At 43.0% G+C, this 20,078-nt stretch overlaps 1 protein-coding gene and 2 long non-coding RNA genes across 3 annotated transcripts in view; all 3 read right to left on the bottom strand.

The window, feature by feature from the left end:
• LOC140702718 (uncharacterized) overlaps positions 1-11,328 on the bottom strand; it is a 39,237-nt gene extending 27,909 nt beyond the window's left edge. The window contains exons 1-2 of the long non-coding RNA XR_013539191.1: positions 11,233-11,328; positions 8,136-11,121 (exon numbers count right to left, since the gene is read on the bottom strand). This is a non-coding gene — a long non-coding RNA (uncharacterized LOC140702718). The remainder of the gene's footprint in view (positions 1-8,135; positions 11,122-11,232) is intronic.
• Positions 1-20,078, bottom strand: part of LOC140702678 (Ig lambda-1 chain V regions MOPC 104E/RPC20/J558/S104) — a 255,235-nt gene that overhangs the window by 109,934 nt on the left and 125,223 nt on the right. The gene's annotated exons all lie outside the window — the stretch shown is intronic.
• LOC144584764 (uncharacterized) lies at positions 703-3,706 on the bottom strand. Its single transcript, XR_013539190.1, has 2 exons — positions 3,217-3,706; positions 703-3,062 (listed from the first exon to the last, which is right to left on the bottom strand). It is a non-coding gene; the product is annotated as an uncharacterized LOC144584764 (long non-coding RNA).

Raw genomic sequence — 20,078 nt, 5'->3', positions numbered from 1 at the left:
TCGTTCCGTTCAAATTCCCTCCCAGGGAAGAAGCCCACAGCTAAAGCATCCCTGGCAGATGGTCATCCAACATCTGGTGGAAAGCCTCCACTGAGGGAAAGACCCTCCCTTCCTCTATAGTTACTCCACTGATAAACAGCTCTTCGCATCAGGAGCTTCTTCCTAATGTCTAGCTGAAATCTCCTTCCTTGACATTGGAATCCTTTTTCCTATGCCCTCTGCAGCCTCTAAAGCCCTAAACAGCCCTTTAGTGACTCCTTTCCAATCATCGTCTTCTCCTCCCGCCTTTCACTTTTTCTACTCTTATTGTTTCGGCAGCCACATTAATGGGCTCCATTTTCTGCCTGAGCGCACTTCACTTCTTTCAAGATGGCTCTTCAAGGTCTCTTCCCCAGGCTAAACATACCCAGCCCCCTCCACTGCTCCTTGCAGGGCCTGGCACCTAGACCCTTTACTCTGAGCTTGCCAAAGTTCCTTTCTGGCCCTACCTTTTCCAAAATCTCCCAACCTGCCTGAGACTCCTGGTCCCCCCCCAAAAAAAGACTCTTGGGATTGGTTAAAGAAAACTGGAATGTCACTCAGCTGCCTCTTTCAATTCTCTCTGTTAAAACCATGAATGTCATTTGTTGCCAATGATGTTGAGGGTTAGGAAAAGAAGCCCCCAGACCGTGTTTGGTGTCAGGACCGAATTTCCCTAAGGAGCATGGGTCCATGGTAAGGGAATTCCTCAGCCACAAATTTACCACCTTTATGCTGGGGCAAGTCCTCAACCTCCAGCAGTACGTAGCCTTTCCGCTTAGAATAAGCCTGACCTTAAAAGAACACTTTACTTTTACTCAGTACTTTGTGGGCTTTGTGATTCATAAGAATTCACAACAGCTCAGTTAATTAGGACTTACCTGTTAGCTAGTCAATGGCGTTACCACTCTGGATTTAACCAAACCCTGCTGATCTAAGAGACAATCCTTGTTGAAGATTTTTATAATCAATTTTTATTAAGAAAATAAAGTTTCATAGAAATAGTTTGGTTTTGGTCAAGCATAGCATAAAGAACATGTTCAAAAGATTACCACAGTTAAATACAACAATTAATTCCTGTTAAAAATAACAAACACTAACCTGGGCTAAGGTGGGCTAGCCCCACCACCTTCTTTCTCTTACTTACATTCTCTTTCCTTCAAGCTACATACTTAAACCATCAAGTTCTCTCTCCATTGTCATTAACTAGAATCTCTCCCACATAACCCATCGTCCATTTTCTACATTCCATGGATCTCCTTCTTCATGACCATAAACCAATCAACTCAAACTGTCCATTCCACCCACAATTCTCATGAAGATGCAGGTGGTTCATCTTCATTCCAATTAGAAAAGAATTTGTTGGGTCTTCATGCTTTCTGGGCCTCTTTGTCCTTGGTCTCTTATTAGGATTCATGCTGTACCAAGCAGGCTGCAAATTAAGAAAAACAACCTCTCTGCCTTTCTCACATTCCCATGTCTTCCTTTCATTTTTAAGCCTAACAGACTCCATTTTCTTTCTTTCTCATTGACTACAAGTCCCACTCTCCTTTAATCTCTGACTACATGTATCACTCTCCTTCAGTCTCATGATACTTGGGATCCACACTCTCTGAAGCACACTCTTCTGGATAATTTTGAAAATCCTACAAATGATCAGGAAAGACCTGAAAAAAGCCACACTGACATGGAAGCACTTCCTGCTCCACCTCAAGCTACAGGTCCATGTCTCAAGGAGCCATTAAATGCTTTCAGTTATTTAAAAATAAGACCAACAGTGACTCCTACAGGTCAAAAGCTGAAGAGCAGCCACCACACACATTTTATGACAACACAAAGACGGGGACAATAAAAGTTGAGGCCAGAGTTTCACTTTCCTCCATCGATATTTGGTTCAAAATTGATCACACGACATCAGATCTGGCATCCCTGGTCCTATGTGACAACTTTCAATTTTCTTGGACCAAGATGGTACAAGGAAATCTAAGATACCTGGGATTTTCCCCAGAGGCTATTCTGACTATGGACATAATTCAAGCAAAAACTGCTCTGAGACAAAGAGTACTGGGCATAGAGAGACAGAGTGACACCAAGTGATGCTCCAGCATCACTTATTCCAGAGAATAAGAAGTATGCAGCCAAGCAAGCTACATACCTCGCATTATTAGAATTCCCACAACATAGGTGGGCCTTCTTCCTAGCCAGATGGGAAATGCTCCCCTCAGCCATACTTGAAGTCCATTTTAAAAGGACACCTCATTCAGAACGGGTATGCCTGTGTGGCTCGGGGGAGGTTCAGTCAATGGAGCACGTTCTGGGCATACGGGAAAAATATATCTTACCCCAAACCAGCCGTCTAGAGCTGGTTTGAGGCATATTTTTCAAGCAGCAGGAAAGGACTCCACAGATGAAGTCATGCAGTGGAGAGGATTCTCTTCTGTCATCATCCATCTGTTCTCCTTGGTAAATGGATCTTCAGAAAGGCTGGTTGCCGATAAACGAATATTTTCACCGCATCTGAAAGCTTCCATTCGGCAATGAAAAAAATGGACCTACAAAACTGGGGGAAAATTTGGGGCCAACAACAAATCTAAATTCTTTTAAAACTTTTCCCTCTTCTCTAAATAAGAAGCACCACATTAAGAGGCAATGAAGTGCTTCAAGTCTTAAACCTTCTTCTCTCTTCAGAGGAAGCCTGAAGGTTTTTGTCTCAGTTCCCTGTCAGGATGAACCACTGTGGAACACGCTAGCAGTGCTAAACCAGGCATAGCAGTAATAAACGGCCTCGTCTCCAGCCTCAACGTTGGTGATTCTTAGAGAGCCCGTGTTCCCTGAAGCAGAGGCGGTGAAGCGGTCGGGAATCCCGTCTCCTCTGCTACAGCCATCGCAATGGACAAAGCGAGGCGGTTGCCCAGGTTTCTGTTGAACCCAGGAAACGTAGCTGCCCCAGCTGCCACTGCTTTTGGAGCAGGAAAGGGTCGTTGTTTGTCCAGGAGACGCAGATTGGGAGGCAGGTTGAGTCACTGTTGGCTGGGAATCGACACCTTTATGAAAGAAAAAGAGGGGAAGGTAAAATTACAGATGACACACTAAACTTGAATATCAATAATTCATTATGTTTGTGTGATCAATACACATGAGAGTTAATCACTTTTTTAGCCATTAATTTTTTGTGAAATGAACTCTTCCTTTCCTTACCTGCACAGAAGCTGAGAAGAATACAGAAAAACACAACCAAAGCCATACTGATTAATCAAAAGGATTCCTTGATTTCTGACATAAAGGGGACACTGCCTGGCACCTTCTCTCTTCCTTTATTTAAAATCCACAGAATTGGGAAATGGCTCCTTTTATGCAAATGTACTTTGCAGTCATTGGTCACCCAAAAATCTTCATGTCTCTTGGCGGGAGCTCTGACATCATAGCCAAAATAAATGGGACAGCCCTGATTTCCGTACAGGAAAGTGGTTTTAAAAAGAAAGCATTATTGTCATCCTCACTGAGCATTGAGGTGGCCTTCATGGGAGGAAGAAGGCAAAGGAGGAACAAAGATCATGGCTGGGGCTTCAACTACAAAGCCTGCATTCAGGCGGTCCAATCCTTGGCATCTTAAGTTAGGAAAGGTTGCTCACAGGTGATGTGAGCCTCTTGGCACAGTGGTTAAACTGCTGTACTGCAGCCAAAACTGTACTCACGGCTTGGGGTTCAATCCCAGGTAGTGGTTCAAGGTTGACTCATCCTTCTATCCTTCCAAGGTTGGTAAAACGAGTACCCAGCTTGCTGGGGGCGGGGGGATGTGTAGCCTGCATAATTAACTTGTAAACTGCCCAGAGAGTGCTTGAAGCGCTATGGGGCAGTATATAAGCAGCACGCTTTGCTTTTGCTTTGCTTTTATCTCAAATATTTGACAGCCACTAAGAGTCGGGACGTGGTGGCGCTGTGGAGGGACGTGGTGGTGCTGTGGGCTAAACCGCAGAAGCCTGTGCTGCAGGGTCAGAAGACCAAGGAGTCGTAAAATTGAATACACGTGATGGAGTGAGTGCCTGTCGCTTGTCCCAGCTCCCGCCAACCTAGTGGTTCGAAAGCATGTAAATGCAAGTAGATAAATAGGTACCACCTCGGTGGGAAGGTAACATCATTCCGTGTCTAAGTCGCACTGGCCATGTGACCACGGAAGATTGTCTTCAGACAAAACACTGGCTCTATGGCTTGGAAACAGGGAAGAGCACCAAGTCCTAGAGTCAGACACGACTGGACAAAAAATTGTCAAGGGGAACCTATACTAAGAGTCGGAGGAGAAAATCAGGTCACATAAATATGTTACTTTTGAACTTCCCCAGTATGAAGAAGAGAGCAGGAAGGACTTATCTTATATATGTCGAAATAGACATCATCTATATGTGTGATTCAGAGCTGAATATATACAGCAGGGATCCACAATGTCCTGGGTTCAAGGTTCTTCAAAGGATTAACCCTCCATGATAGAGATGAGCATCCATTTGATAAAGTCCTTGAAATCCTCAAATTCTGTCTGGGTTGCAATGCACTGAAGGACCATCTCATCCCTATTCCATTCCCTTGCAGACCAACTGGGCTATGCTAGAGGGCCATCAATGCAGCAGGCATCCTTCTGTTCCTTTTCCAATCAAATGATGGGGGGAAATCAGGACAGAATAAGTAAGTGGCCATTTTTCCATTCCAGGTTTCATATTTCTTGGCAGGAATGGCTCTGGGAGGTTTTCCAGAAAGGCAGGGGAGTAAGAGGCTGAGCCCCATCTGACTCTTTGCTCTGCTTGACTCTTTCCAGCGCAGGATGACATCTGATAGTCCTGAGCTGCTTGTGCTTGAAGTGTCCTCCCTGGCAGGATTTGGACTCCTTCTTATTTTGGCACTCTTATTTTGGCTCTTCCACTAGTCAGTTTCAAAGGGCTCCTCCCAACAGCCACTGTTAGGGTCTCTTCTAAAACATCAGAGAGAACTTTTGGGATACTTCACTGCTTGAGGCAGAGGTTGCCACTTCCAGAGTCCAAAAAGACTCCAAGGCCTTCCAAGTGACACCACTCGAATCACAATTAAGCCACAAGGGCAAAATCTCTAGAGTCAATTTAAGACTTTCAGTGACTGGAACTCTGGACCAACAGCGACACCTACAGGCCAAAAGCATATTAGAGCTGTATCTTTAGAGGGAAAAAGTGTAAGGATGAGGGGGCTATATAAGAGAGAAAGAAAATGTTGGGATTTGTGGAAGAAAGAGGGAATGACAATGACTGACTGGGAGGGAGGCTTGGATAGAAAGAGAAGAGTATTGGTGATCCCACCCCCTGGTTGCTCATGGGGTTGTGAGAATATTTGCTATTTTTGCTTGTAAAGTACAGAGACCTGGCATTGATCTTCTTGGCTAATGTATGTTTTAGTATTTGTTCTCTAAGGAATGAATAGAATCTCAGGTTGACTGGATATCCACTCAGAGGGAGGGCAGGAAGAGGAAGCCCTTAACCCCTCTGATATGGCTTCCATGAAAGCGTGTAAAGCCAGGGTGGCTGAAATTGGGCAGAAGGTGGTGCTGGGGGGCCCTCGCTCAATCAAAGGAAGACAACAGAAGCCAAGTGGCTAGGATGTTTTTCCTGATATTCAACGGAAATCTGGCTTCCTCTAAGTTCAGTCCATTGTTGTGTGACCTGCACTCTGGGATGAGTGAGAACAGATCCTGCCCCTCCTCTGTATGGCAGCCTTTCAAGTATTTGAAAACTGTTATTACCTGGATGAAGGAATGGAGGACATGTTAATTAAACTTGAGCATCTGGGGTGGCAGCAGGAGGGATGACCTCAATCCAATGGGGAGCTGGGCCAAAACAGGCAAAAGGACAGAAATCCTCTTGCTTCATGCAATAAGATGCAACTAGAGGAAGCCCACAGAATTGATGGAGATGTTCCTGAGTCACCTGCTTTGCATGTTCAATAGATTTAATAGACCTACTGTATAGCTACTCTATTGCAAATTACTAAGCTAACCAATAGAATGTCAGCCAAAGAACTTCAACAGGAAGAACTATAAATGTCTTCAAAATGATGTTGTAAACTTCCCAGAGAGGGCTTTTGCAGAATGAGATGATCTGTAAGTCAAAACAGTAATATTTACACAGGGGAAAGAGACACAGAAATGCACAAATATCAGATGAGTGACAGATGGCTTGGCAGTACTACAGATAGTGGGCTGTTAATAGATCACAACCTTAAGATGAGGCAACAGTGTAGTGCGGGGGCAACAACATCAACCACACAAGACATGCTTGGTTGCCACAGCCATGGAGGGTTCGAATCCAAGGATAGAATTGTTGTTGTTATATTCCATCAGCATTTGGATTCCATTTTCATTCCACATTGGAATCCTGGGATGTGTACTTTGGCCGAGGAATTGGGATTCTGCTGGAATGTATCCCAGGTGTGTTAATTTCGGAGTGAAATCTCTACATAAGAGGGAATCTGCCTTGTCCTGAACTATGGTGTTGAATGGGGAGCTGTATTGTGACAAACTAGTGTTTTTCTCCCCTTCAGGGACCAAAGTCCAGCCTCCAGTTAGCCAGATCTTGATTTTTAAATTTCCGTCTGCACAACATATAATACACACATTTTGGTGTGGAAAGCAAAATATTTTAACTATCTATGAGGGAGTTGCTCATTTTAATTCAAATGTGGATGCAATTTATTCTGAATCATTTGGGTGTGTTTGTCACACAAATGGTCTTACAGCCATCCCTTTTCAGATATAAATGTGACCTCAAAATTGGTAGATGTGTGAGAAGTCAACAGCAACACATAAATGAGGCATTATTAGTCATGCTTCTCATATACAGAATGTATTAACCTGTAAGATGCATATTTGCACATTTGAGTGCAGAAGGACCGATTTCCACTAAAATCCCTTCCTCCTGTAGGTTTTTTTTGTTTTTCATTCATTCCTAGTCTGCCATTTGATATTAATTCTTCCATCTAAGAGGACGGTAGGAGGTGTTTTTTTGACAATCTCTAATCCTGAGTGTAGATTGTTTGAGTGGAAGGAATCATTTTGCATTGGGTGCCATTCTGCCACACTCTTGAAAGAGAGATTTGCTGATGAATTGAAAGACGGATTTGTTGAAGATTTGTCTCAGTCACTGCATGTGTTCAAGGTTGGGAAGTGACTCCAACCTCCGATTCAACCTTGTTATTGGGATAAGAGAACAAAACCAGGTCCTGCTGGATTAGTCTAAAATATGTCCAGTCCAGCATTTCAGTTTCCACAGTGGTCAACCAGTTGTTACGGCAGGAAGCCCAAGGACACAATTTTAAGGTCATCCTCTTTTTACTGAAATGCAAATGGATTTCAAAGGAAAGCTGCTTCAGTTTGTAAGGGAATAAAGATTTCCATCATGACTGGAAGCCTCCATTTTGTCCTGAAGGAAAGGACTTATGGAATTGGGGACCTTCCAATGATGGATGCCATCAATGCCAGGATATTGGGATAATTTTTTGATGAACAGAAAGTCAGATCTGCTTGAGAACATTGCCCTTTGGTCAAAAATAGAAACATCACATTAAGAAGCAATGAAGTGCTTCAAATTTTAAACTGTCTTCTTTTTCAACAGGAAGTCTGAAGGTTTTTGTTTAAGTTCCCCATCAGGCTGTACCACCGTGGAACATGCTAGCAGTGCTAGACCAGACATAGCAGTAATAAACGGCATCGTCTCCAGCCTCAACATTGGTGATGGTGAGAGTTCCCGAGTTCCCTGAAGCGGAGGCAGTGAACCGGTCGGGAATCCCTGGTCCTCTGCTGCTGCAGCCATTGCAGTGCACATACCGAGGGGCCTGCCCAGGTTTCTGTTGAAGCCAGTGAACATAGCTGCTCCAGCTGCCACTACCTTTCAAACAGTTAAGGGTAGTTGTTTGTCTCAGAGGCACCGATTGTGAGGCAGGTTGAGTCAGTGTTGGCTGTGAAGTGACACCTTGAGAAAAAACAAAGAGAGGAGGTAAAATTACACCTGATCATCTTGAGTGTTAATATCTGCAAACTGTTAGACTTCTGTTAAATTCTTTTTTGACTTTTAAATTCTCATTAAGTTAGCTCTTCACTTCGTTACCTGCAAAGGAACCGAGAAATGTAAAGAAAAGCAGAAGCCAGGCCATCCTGATGAGTCAAAACAATGTCTGAATTTCTGAAGCTGAAAACTCTGCCTGGCATCTTGTTTTGCTCCTTCCTTAAAAATACACAGAACTGGAAAATGGCCCCTTTATGCAAATTGATCTTCCGCTCATTGGCCACCACAGACCATCCTGTCTCTTGCAGAAATATTTGACATGAGAGCAAAAAGAAATGGGGCAGTCCTGAGTATCACCCAGGAAGGGCTTCTTGAAGAACTATTGAGATTCATCATCCCCATTTAGCCTGGCAACAGCCATGGAGGGAGAGCTCAGCACCACAGAAAGAAGGCCAGAGAAGAAGATGGGGCTCCAAATAGAAGCTCTGCAACTTTTTGGACACACCAGATCACGACCTTCCATATTTTTGCCACAAATCTACAAACCATATTATTTCAGGCCTTACATGCACTATGTTTGCCAACGTATGATATGAATCAACCCTCAGTGGTTCTTTGGAGGTGTTCCTTTGATATGAGGTGTCCGCCCAAAAGGTTGAATGGTTGAACATCTTCCTAAGAGCCCTGTGGAGTTTTATACACCTCGCATATATATAGGCCATTATCAAATGTAAAACACTGCAATAATTGTGTTGTATCTCCTCAGCTATATTCCCTTCCTAACTAATCAATGCCACTTCAGAAGCCCCATTGGTGATTAGAGATTGGTGTTGTTCCTGCTTGCCATCCGTAGCCTGAGATGAATTTAGTCACTAATTATTATTGTTTACAGAAAAACGCTTCCGGGGGGGGGATGATTATCAACAGGGGTATTAAAGGTCATGTGAAATGTGAAATGCCATATTATCAACAACTACTGCCCAGGAAACACACTGCCATTTAGAGACTGTGTGGCCATCTAAAAATGTATAAATATTTGCCACATTGTCCCATTCCTATGTCTGAGGAAGTGGACTTGACCACCAAAGCTCATAAGAAAATAGAGCAATTAGTCTTCAAAGTGCCACAGTGCTTTTCTCTTCTTTGTTTTCTATTTTTCTTTCATTTGCGGCACAGACTAACAAGGCTACCTCTTTAAAAATTGCCCATTCTGTTCACTTTCCCCTTGAGTAGAGAAAAGGAGGGGAAAACACAGTCCAGGCCATGGGGAGATTTGCTTGAAAAAGTAACAGGGTGGGATGACCTCCTTCCTCACTTAATTCTGCACAATATCAGAACCGCTTTTTCATATGTCTTTCTTTCTTTGGATGAGAGACTGGAATGCCCCACATTGTTGAAAATAACAATTTTTGCCAGTATTGTTATTCTTGAGAGGCAACGGCGGCCTTGGGAAGGCAGCCAGTATTGGTTTGGTTTAATTCCTAACAAACCAACGACTGGATTCATGGCTCATTCATGAAAAATAAGTAAATTTGTGGTTCATGGTTGTGGACCTCTATGGACCATTAGCCAAAATGAACAGCTATTTTCGTGGTTGATGCCCATCTCTGTTCTGGAACAACAGTGACACCTACAGGTCAAAAGTATTTTAAACCTAAAGCTGTGTTTTTAGAGGGGGGGAATAATCAGTATAGTATTGAGGTGGTTATATGGCAATTGCAAAGGGGCCCCAGCCTCCCTTTCTTCTTATGCACAAAGAGAAACCTGAGCAGGCTACATGTTTGTGTGAGTTTGCGATCCTTTTTCTAGGTGCTATGGAGAAAATTGGAAGCTTAACCTTATCTGGGAGAAAACTCCACTTATCTCAGTGAAAATTAATATCTGAGGAGAAACATGGAGGTCAGCCACTGAAGCTTTTGAGATCAGATGCTTAAATAAACATTTTAAAGACATGTCAACTTTTAAGGAAATAAAAATGTATTTGGTTGTTGTGGGTTTTCCGGGCTGTCTGGCCATGTTCTTAAGGTTTTTCTTCCTAATGTTTCACAAGTCTTTGTGGCCAGCATCTTCAGAGGACAGGAGTCAGAACTCTGTCTGTGCTCTGGTGCTGAGTTCTGGCTCCTATCCTCTGAAGATGCTGGCCACAAAGACTCCTCCTGTCTAGCTGCAATCTCCTTTCTTGAAATTGGAATCCTTTTTCCTGGGTTCTCTGAGGCATTAAAGCCCTAAGGAGCCCCTTAGTGAGTCAATCCATCTCCTTTCCAATCATCCTCTTCTCCTCCCTTTCACTTTTCCTACCTTTATTGTTTCTGTAGCCACAGAATGAGCTCCATTTTCCACCAGACAGCTCTTGACTTACTTCAAAAAGGCTCCTCAAGGTCTCTTCCCCAGGATAAACATACCCAGCTCCCTCCCTGCTCCTCCCAAAGCCTGTCTCCTACAGACCCCTTACCCTGAGCTTGCCAAAGTTGCTTTCTGGCCCTACCTTTTCCCAAATCCTCCAACCAGCCTGAGACTCCTGGTTCCCAAAAAGGAATGTTTCCCAATCATCTCCCGTTCCTATCCTGGGCTGCAGTCAGCTCGTGGCTTGGCTACTGGCTGAGTTTCCTTGCCTTGACAATAAATATGGGGAAAGGGGATGTGAATGTTCCTCTCTTCCGCCCCATATTATTGGCCAGACAGATTAACACAGAGATCAGCTTAAGCTCTGCTGTTCCTCTTTCAGATACTCAGTGAGAATGGAGAGAGAAGGTTTCTGTCTTAGTTCCTCCTTCAAATGTACCACTGTGGAACATGCTGCCACTGCTATACCACATGTAACAGTAATAAACAGCCTCATCTTCAGCCTGAAGGTTGGCGATGTCCAAGTAGCCCATGTTGCCAGAGCGGGAAGCCGTGAATCGATCTGGGATCCCTGGTCCCCTGCTGTGGCCATCGCCGTGCACATAGCGAGGGGCCTGTCCAGATCTCTGTTGGAGCCACAAGACATAGTTTGGGTTACTGCTGATGGTGCAGGACAGTTTCACCGTCTCTCCTGGGGACCCAGAGCTGGAGACAGGCTGGGTCAACGTTGGCTGTGAAGTGACACCTTTGCAACGAGAAGGGGGAAAAGAACAGAAGTGACCGTGTCATCTTCTCTCTCACCAAATAGACTTCTGAAAAGTGAATGTTATGATTACAACGCCTCCTACGTCCTTACCTGAGCAGTAACTGAGCAGTGCTAGGAAATACAGAGGCCGTGCCATGGCGAGTTCTCCTTTGACTTCAGAGAAGCAACTTAGCACCGAACTGGTTGGACTCCATTCCTGCCACAAACCTCTTTAAATCCCCACACAATCGAAAGAGGGCCAGGCATGCAAATGTATGCAAGCTCATCCTCTTTTCTGAACATGCCTCTCTTCCTCTGAGGAGATGTGACCTTCCAGGACAGCCAATGAACACATTGGATTAAAAGGGATCCGTTATTTGTAAGGAAAAAGGGCCTCTGGTTTTACGCTGAACAGAAACAAAAATACTGTATGTTCAAGTATAAATTAAGGTTATCAGGTTGGCAAGGAAATAAAGACAGGAGAACATGGCACTTATCAACAACACACTCTCTGGACCAAAATGATCTGGGAATTTCTGGAAGAAGACCCGTGAGGAGGGAAGAAGGGTGACCCATGGATTCTCCTCTAGTCACAGAGCATTTTGCATCTCTTAGGACTTTTGTGACAGTGGCATTGGAAGAGAAAATTCCTGAATGAACTTTGGTAAGAGAACCAGACCTGTAAATCTCTCATAGGGAGTCTGTAGATCAGGAGCCCTATAGTGGAAATTGAGATTTTCTGCCATGGAAAATGACAAGTGTCATCAGTGATTCCTTACTTTACTCCAGATCTTTACCTCACGAAGTCAATACACCAATGGTTTCGTTTCCCTCAGCTTTCCAGAGATTATCCAAGCAATTTACCTCAAATTTTTACCCCAGAGAATTGTTCTGATGGAATAAGTTTTATCAAGGACTCTTTACTTTACTCCAAGTCTTTACCTCAGGAAGTCAATACACCAATGGTTTCATTTACCTCAGCTTTCCAGCCATCTCCTACCAATTTGCCACAAAGTTTTACCTCAGAGAATTGGTCTGACAGGGCGACAGACACTCTCAATTCAAAACCCCTTCACTGAGTTAGAATTTTCAGCTGTGATGCTCAAGTCTCCCTAAGGAGAATATGGCACTTGGGTAGGGAGTTCCGCAGGCCACAAATCTACCACTTTATACTGAGGTAAGTCCTCAAGCCTCAGCAGTGCACAGCATATGTGCCTTGAACAAGCATGTAAAGAACACTTTACTCAGTACTTTTCAAGTACTTCAGCATGGGCTTTGTGATTCCTTAGAACTCAAAGCAGTTGATTTAAATAGGACTTCTCCATGGTAGCTAATCAATGACCTTTTCCACCCTTCTGGATTTAGCCAAACCTTGCTGGTCCAAGAGACGAGTCCTCAATTAGGATTTTTATAATTATTTTTTCTTAAGAAATATAGTTTCATAGAAACAGTTTGTTTGCTTAAGCATAGTATAAAGACATGTTCAAAGAGTTACAATAGTTAAATAAAGCAACTACCTCTCATTAAAATAGTAATCGCTAAAAAGCTGAGCTAAGGTGGGCTAGCCCCATCTCCTTCTTTCTTAGGATGCTACATTCTGTACTATTCAATCCATCATGAACCTCTCTTAGGAAAACGGTTCTCTCAGACATAACCCATCGCCCATTTTTCTACATTCCTCGGACCTCCTCCTTCATGGCTGTAAACCAATTAACTGAAAGAGGCGTAACTGCTCACTCCACCTCCAATTCTCATGGAGTTGGTGTGTTATTTCCATTCCAATTAGACAGTAATTTGTTGGGTCTTTGCACTGGGCCTCCTCGACCTTGCACTCTTATCAGGATTCACTGTGTACGAGCCTGGTTGTAAATGAGGAAAAACAGCCTCTCAGCCTTTGTGATATGCATTGTTCCACCTACTGTGGGGAGTGAAAGAATCCTGTCTCTGCAGCTCCACTCATCAGCAGGACCAGTAACCCTCATTAGTGCATATGCACCAACACTGTCATCCACTCCAGAAGTGAAAGATAAATTCTATGACAATCTGGCAGCTACTATCAAAAAAGTCAATCAAAGAGAGGCACTGTTCATTCTCAGAGACTTTAATGCTAGAGTTGGTGCTGATCACAACTCTTGGCCCACCTGTCTAGGCTGTTTTGGCATTGGGAAGATGAACGAAAATGGCCAACGCTTGCTGGAGTTTTGCTGTTATTGTGGTCTTTGTGTCAGCAACACATTCTTTAATATGAAGCGTCAACACAGAGTTTCTTGGAGACATCCAAGATCCAAGCATTGGCATCAGCTCGATTTTATCCTCACTAGACGTTCCAGCCTTCCTAGTATTATGATCACACACAGTTACCAGAGTGCTGATTGTGATACTGATCACTCCCTGGTGTGTAGTAGAGTAAAACTGCGAACAAAGAGATTGTATCACATGAAAAAGGAAGGAAGACTAAGTATTGACATCAGCAAGATTTGCGATCAAAGAAAAGTGGAGGAATTTGCCCAAGCGCTTGAGGAAACCCTTCCAGGTCCGGCTGATGCAAATGCACCTGAACGATAGGAACATTTCAAGTGGATGACGATACCTTTAATGTGTTTTTAAGAGCAAACTTAAGATTTGGCTATTTAGGCAGGCTTTTCCTCCAGTCATCACCGAATTACTTTTGCCATGTTGAATTATATTGTTACAGTTATCTTTGTTTTATTATATTGTTTTTACTTTTATCCATTATTGTTAGCTGCCCAGAGTAGACTTTGGTCTAGATGGGCCGGGTATACATTGAATAAATAAAATAAATCAATAAAATATTAGACCACTAAAAAAAAATCAAGCAAACAACAGACAGCAAACATTTGACGACAATACATCTTCCCCCAGCTTGTGTCTAGTTCAGAAAATTATATACTTTTATTGGACTCCTGAAATTCCAAGAACATTCCTGAGGCCAGGTTAGCTTCCTGAGATGCAGTCTGCAAAAGGCTTACATGAGAAATGACTGGGCAGCCCATAATAGCAAAAAGGTAATGGGACCCGTGATGGGCAAGATCACACACACTGCTCTTCCAGAGGGAGTGGAAGACATTTCTTTTTCAATATCCCTTTCCGGTTTGGACTTGTTCCTTTGTCAGCCTGTTTTTCCACACAGAGAGGGACAAGGAAGGGGCCAGAATCGGGTCTCCTCTCAAAAACTGGCTGTGACTCTCCAGGAGTTCAGAGCTGGGTTCCTTGCCACGTCTTATTTGTGGGTGTGCTTGGGACGGATCCTGGTGCCTTGGCGATTGCACGCTAAGCAGGTACTCCAACGGTCAGGTGTCCCTATCCCTGCAGAACCTCCCCCTCCACCCTTTTCAGGAAACTAGACCTAATGGTGACAATAACCCTTTCCTCAGAACATTCTTCGTCGCTCTGGTTTTTCCAGGTGTTTTGCAAAGGGACGAGGAGAGAGGAAGCGCACCTTCCTCCTTCTCTCTCCTGAAACAAGGAGGAGAACCAGGAGTGCACCATCTTAGAGACATGAGAGGAGGGAGGTGGGAGGGAGGTGGGTTCAGTAAGACCACCTAGGGCTCCATCAAAAGGCCCACTGCCTGCGCTTCCCTGGGCTGGGACTCTTCATGAGGGAGATCAATTGATACAATTCCATCTTTCCTACTCAAGGGTTTGGGGCTTCTTTTTGCTCCCCGGCTCCCTCTGATTTCCTTCTGTGGACCAAGAGCACCTCCTGCAGGCCCAATGCTGAAGAGCAGACATCACAGGAAACCACAGCTCAGAAGAAACCAGTTACAAGTCATAGAGTTGCCCGTAACGAGTTACAAAAGGAGACAAGGCTGTAAATAAGGCAAACTTCAAAAAAGATGCAACAAGGAGGAGCAAATATATTCAACTCCAGCAACAAATAAAACTTTCTAGTTAAGTTTTGAAGTTACTCCTCCTGAAAGGCATTTGCAAGCATTTTTAGAGTTGTTTTGATATTAATTTTTCAAATTCGATGCCGGCTCACCATTAGAAGTGATGCCCTTTCCCTTTTTCCTAAGGTGGCCTTCTTTGATTTATTCACTTATTCATTGTGGTGTTGGTCTTCCTCCCACCCTCCCCACCCCAACTATGCCAGTGGTTCCCCTGTGCCCAGAGTCAGACGGGGTGAACTGGTCGGGGATCATTTGCCCCTTGTTGTTGCAAACGTCACAGGGCACAAACTGGGGGTCCAGCCCAGATTTCTCTCAAAACCAGACAAAATCTTTGTTCCATTTCTCTCAACTCCTGGAGTAGGAGAGTTTGACTGTTTGTAAATCTGGATTAAGATCAAGAGAGACTTCAGAATAAGATCATTTTGATTGTTGAGAATAAACGAGAGCATCAAAAAAATTACATTTGTGGACTACATCCTGACAAGTTTAAGTTTGATTGAAAAGTAAACAGAAAATCAAGTATTACACTGTCTCTTAAAATCAGTCATAGCCATCATTTCACAAACAAAAATATGGATAAATATTGGAAAATAATTAATAATTCCCAGGGAACCATTAACTGAGGACCAGCCTTAGCCAATGGTTGAATTAAATACCAGGGAGAGATCTCTGATAGAATACAACAGGCAGTCTTTAGTTATGAAGCATATCACCGGTGAGGAGGATGTCTGCCTGTTAACAATGAGGCCTGTTAACCATGTGTTCCTCCTCCTCCCCAGAGGCATGTCCTTTTATTAAGAATCATCATTTACATACAAGATAAGAGATAGCCAATGAAACATCGTGTTCTACACATTCCAGAAATTCCACACATGCGCAGAGAGAGAATCACAGAACAATGTTTGGTTAGGCTAAGCACCACCGTTGTACCCCTTAATAGCCATAAGATGGGGCTCTAAACTAAGATCCTTGTCACTACATTCCCTCCATTTTTATTATATTTTGGCCAAGTAAAATGCTGCCAATAAGACTCTGATAACTCCTGGTTCCATAAAACCTCTTCAGTGACGGAGGGGAATGAATCTAGTCATTCATCTACTCTAGAAAGTAACACAAGATATTAGGTTGATACAGTTGCTTAACAGAAAAGACAGTGATTTTACAATTTTTGATAACACAGTGAAAACATTAATCAATTAAGGAATACATCATATAAAATGGTATATAAGACAATACAGATTATCAGTAAAATAATACCATATGTTAGTAGTATGCAAAGCCATCCCATAGGGAAGTGTTAATATTAGTAATAATAATGGCATCAAGCAAATCAGCTAATTTATGCTAAATAGAATGCTGCAAATTACAGAAGCAAAATAATACTTTGAGTATCTATTACAGTACAAACGCCTGTATGAGTATGTGCAAGCGAATAGTGATGCTCTAACTGAAAGCTACTTTAACTAGTCTTCAGTATTTCACTCTGCAGATCTAGCATAATTCATGCAGTAGCATTAACTGTTTTTCCAGGCAACAAGTCAGACCCTAAATGCTATGCCTGTTCTTGTACAGAAATACCTTGATATGACCCTAGTATGAGCACACCTGTAATAACATTTGGGTGCCCACTATTATTCCATCCTTAAAACCCTTAAGCATGACCTGGATGAAAATTGATAGCCTATAGATCAAAAAAGAACCAGAAATTTGGATCTATTAGAAACACGTGAGCACAGATTGAACTTGATCACACAAACCATGAGTGTGATGCGTAAACAGCTTCTAAGCATTACATATTATCACTACAGCATTTCTTCATCCTACAAAATTTCTACTGGGCTTAACTTATACACCCCTATTGTACCTAAATATAAAAAGATACATAGACATAGAAAATACCATAATTAGCTAATAAGCTCTATGTTCTGTCCCATCAGCAGAACCATTTACCAACATTTTCCTCTGTTTTATTGTGTTTTTTGTATTTGAAACCATCCATTACTAGTTATACACGTCAGAAAGTTCTGTGTCTAGGGATCCACGTCGTTCAGTCATCGAGTGGCGGCAAAATCCATCGTTGCGCAATCAGCAAGTCATAAACATCATTTTCATGGAGGATATGATATTCAGCCTGGTAACTGCTGAGGGCTAAGAAAATTACATGGCACAGTCCAATGACAGCCATATCACAGCGTAGATTAAAGAAAACACAATATTGGATAACTAAAATTACAATTAACAATACAGGAAAAGAAAACATATTGCTCACTGTTGCATAGAAACATTTGCCACAGAAACTCCCCTGCTTGAGATTTGCTTCTGCAAAAGAGAATCAAAAATTAAATGTGCTCTTTCCACAATTGCCCTGTGGAAGTAAAAGAAATCCTATGCAATGTGATTCTCAACTGAACACACACACACACATCTGGCAAAATAACATCAAGTTTAAAAACAACTTTAAAAACTATAATCTGTCAGTCATATCCTATAGCTGTTTTGTCATTTATTCTGTACAGTGTTTATTTTTATTGTGTGGGATAAGGAGTAAAAAAATATAGATGCTTGCAGGCATCTGCCTGGCTCTTGGGCAAAGCTCTTCCTAAAAACAATCCATTGCTGCAAAACAAAACTTTAATGTGACCTAAAACTACAGGAAATAACATGATCTAGTAGGTGTGAACAGTGGAACTGACTAAATTAAAAAGGTGCTTGCTAGTGCCCTTATTTTCTAAATTCAGATTAACTGTTGATGAGTGACTGGTCTCATAATAAAAAAAAAAACCTGTAAAAATGTCCAGGCAGCATCATGGAGCAATGACCATAACACAGTCATGCAGACTTGAACAGTCATAAACTCAGAGCAAACTTACACCCATGCAGTCATGGTTGTTGACAGCAATCTGAAACAATCATTAGCATACGTTGAATTGGCCCTAACATGAGACACACTGACGCAGCTGCTTCAGGCAGAAAACTTTAGGAGCCATGGAAGTTAAAAGTTGTTAAGTTATTTTGCTTCTTATTACTGTAAGAAATAGGGAAAATGCTTTTAGATTTTCTCTCCTCATGTGCTAAAGTGAAACCATGTCCCTTATCTTGTGTATGTCGCTCAAGGGAATAATTTGCTTCTCTGTCTCAGGCATAAACAAACAAAGTGTTCAAAGTTTTCAAGGAAAGCTTGTGACATATTTAAAAGACAGACACAGTGAACTAAAAATCTCTCCATCTACAACAAAAATAAATTCAACATTATAAAAAACCCAAAGGATAAACTTCAGCTAATTCTGAGTATTAAAGCCGAAGCTCTGCCCTGTAAGATCTGGCTAACAGAGGCAAGCGCTCTTATCAGCATCACCCTGCAGTAAAAAAAAAGCAATTAATTATTCTGACAGTTTAACAACCATCAGGAATGTAGAACTGCATTTAGCAGCCATGAAGTAAACCAAAATAGCTTGTGAACCACAGCTTGCAGATGAAAATTTGTTGAGAAAATTTGTTGTAAGAAGCCTTCATTGATGAAGTAATAGGGATGATGTTAACTGGAGATAAGTGGAGTTTGCAGAAATTTAAGCTCAAGTTTTTTATAAGGTGTAGTCTGTTGATTTTCTCTGAGGCTGCACAATAACATTCTGCAGGAGCTGTCCTCCCATTTGCTGAGACAAATGGCATTCTCTTGGCAGAACGCTTGGAATTGCTGATAACACAGAGGCAGCATCTGGACTAAATATTCAGGAAACTGCCATCATGCTGAGCTATCATTTGGATCCCTTACAAGTGGTGTGAGAGTAAACAATGCTTTCTCCAGATTGGAAGGTGATGGGGAAAAAACTTTAAGAAGCTGGTTCACGTCCACTCCCTCCCAACTTCTCTGAAGACACATGGCATGCCTGTAAAGCTTCTTTTGTATACCAGCCCGTGACATCAAACCTTGCAGACCTCCTAGGTTGTCATCCTAGTATTTTCTCTCGGCCTGGGGGCCGCCCTAAATCCCACCTCCACGAGATGAAATGTGATCTCGGCCGATCTGTTTCCAGGCTTGCCAGGGACGGAGGCATGCAGGCAGGCAGTTTTGCTGAATGGAATGTCTGTTTCAAAGCTTTTACAGCTACTTCTGCTGTTTGAGTTAAAGCTGCTGCCGTGAAGCCTTGTTTAGATGCTAAATCCTGCCATTCGTGAAGGCAAGTGAGTCCTTCTGCTGGAGGAAGGAGACCCCTGCTCCAGTCACTAGGGGCCAGGCATTGGGCAGATGAGAATTCTGGGAGAGCCTCTGTCTCTTTGTCTTTGAAACTGAGTTGCAGTTCGCAGACGCTTTGATATGGGAGCAGTTCAGAAGTATGAGAAACCGCTGCTCGTGCTGTGCTCTCAAGGACAGGAGAATAAATCATACAGTCAGGTTGCAAAGCAGTATCAATCGTAGTATCCATTAAAGGACTGTTAAAAGTCTTGTTCTCAGCTGCCTGATGAACGGCAGAACTGGGAGGCAATGCCTGGGTTTTCCAGGAGGTGTCCTCAGGCTGGTCAGAATGCAGCAGGGAAGCCAAAGAGGCTGGAGGTAGGGGAGGCAGGATTAGAGGAAGCTTTTTGAGCAGATTAGCCTCGAATTCTGGATCGAAAAGGAGGTTATGTTGCACCGATGGGGCCATGATGTGTAGCTTATTTAGACCAATTCCTACTCACCCTATGGGATCCTTTAAAAGGATAATTTAGCGCGCTGAGACTCTATGGCAGAGTGAGGTGGTAGAGCAGAACACAAACACCGTCGTTCTGTGGTCGTAACTGAAGATTGATGGCTCCTGTTTTGCAAATTCCACTTACCGAGGGATCCTTGCGGATGATTGACGCGTCTTGGGGCCCTTGCCGGGCGAGGCAAGTGTGAATTGTCGTGCTGGTGCCTTGCGCAGCTTCTCCCATGCATCTAGCCTCGCACGGGGCGCCACGTATTGGAAAATAATTAATAATTCCCAGGGAACCATTAACTGAGGACCAGCCTTAGCCAATGGTTGAATTAAATACCAGGGAGAGATCTCTGATAGAATACAACAGGCA

The sequence above is a fragment of the Pogona vitticeps genome, chromosome 14, assembly GCF_051106095.1.
Source record: "Pogona vitticeps strain Pit_001003342236 chromosome 14, PviZW2.1, whole genome shotgun sequence".
In the NCBI taxonomy this organism is placed as follows: domain Eukaryota; kingdom Metazoa; phylum Chordata; class Lepidosauria; order Squamata; family Agamidae; genus Pogona; species Pogona vitticeps.
Note: the sequence above shows the minus strand (reverse complement) of the source record. Positions and strands in the feature narration are given on the sequence as shown.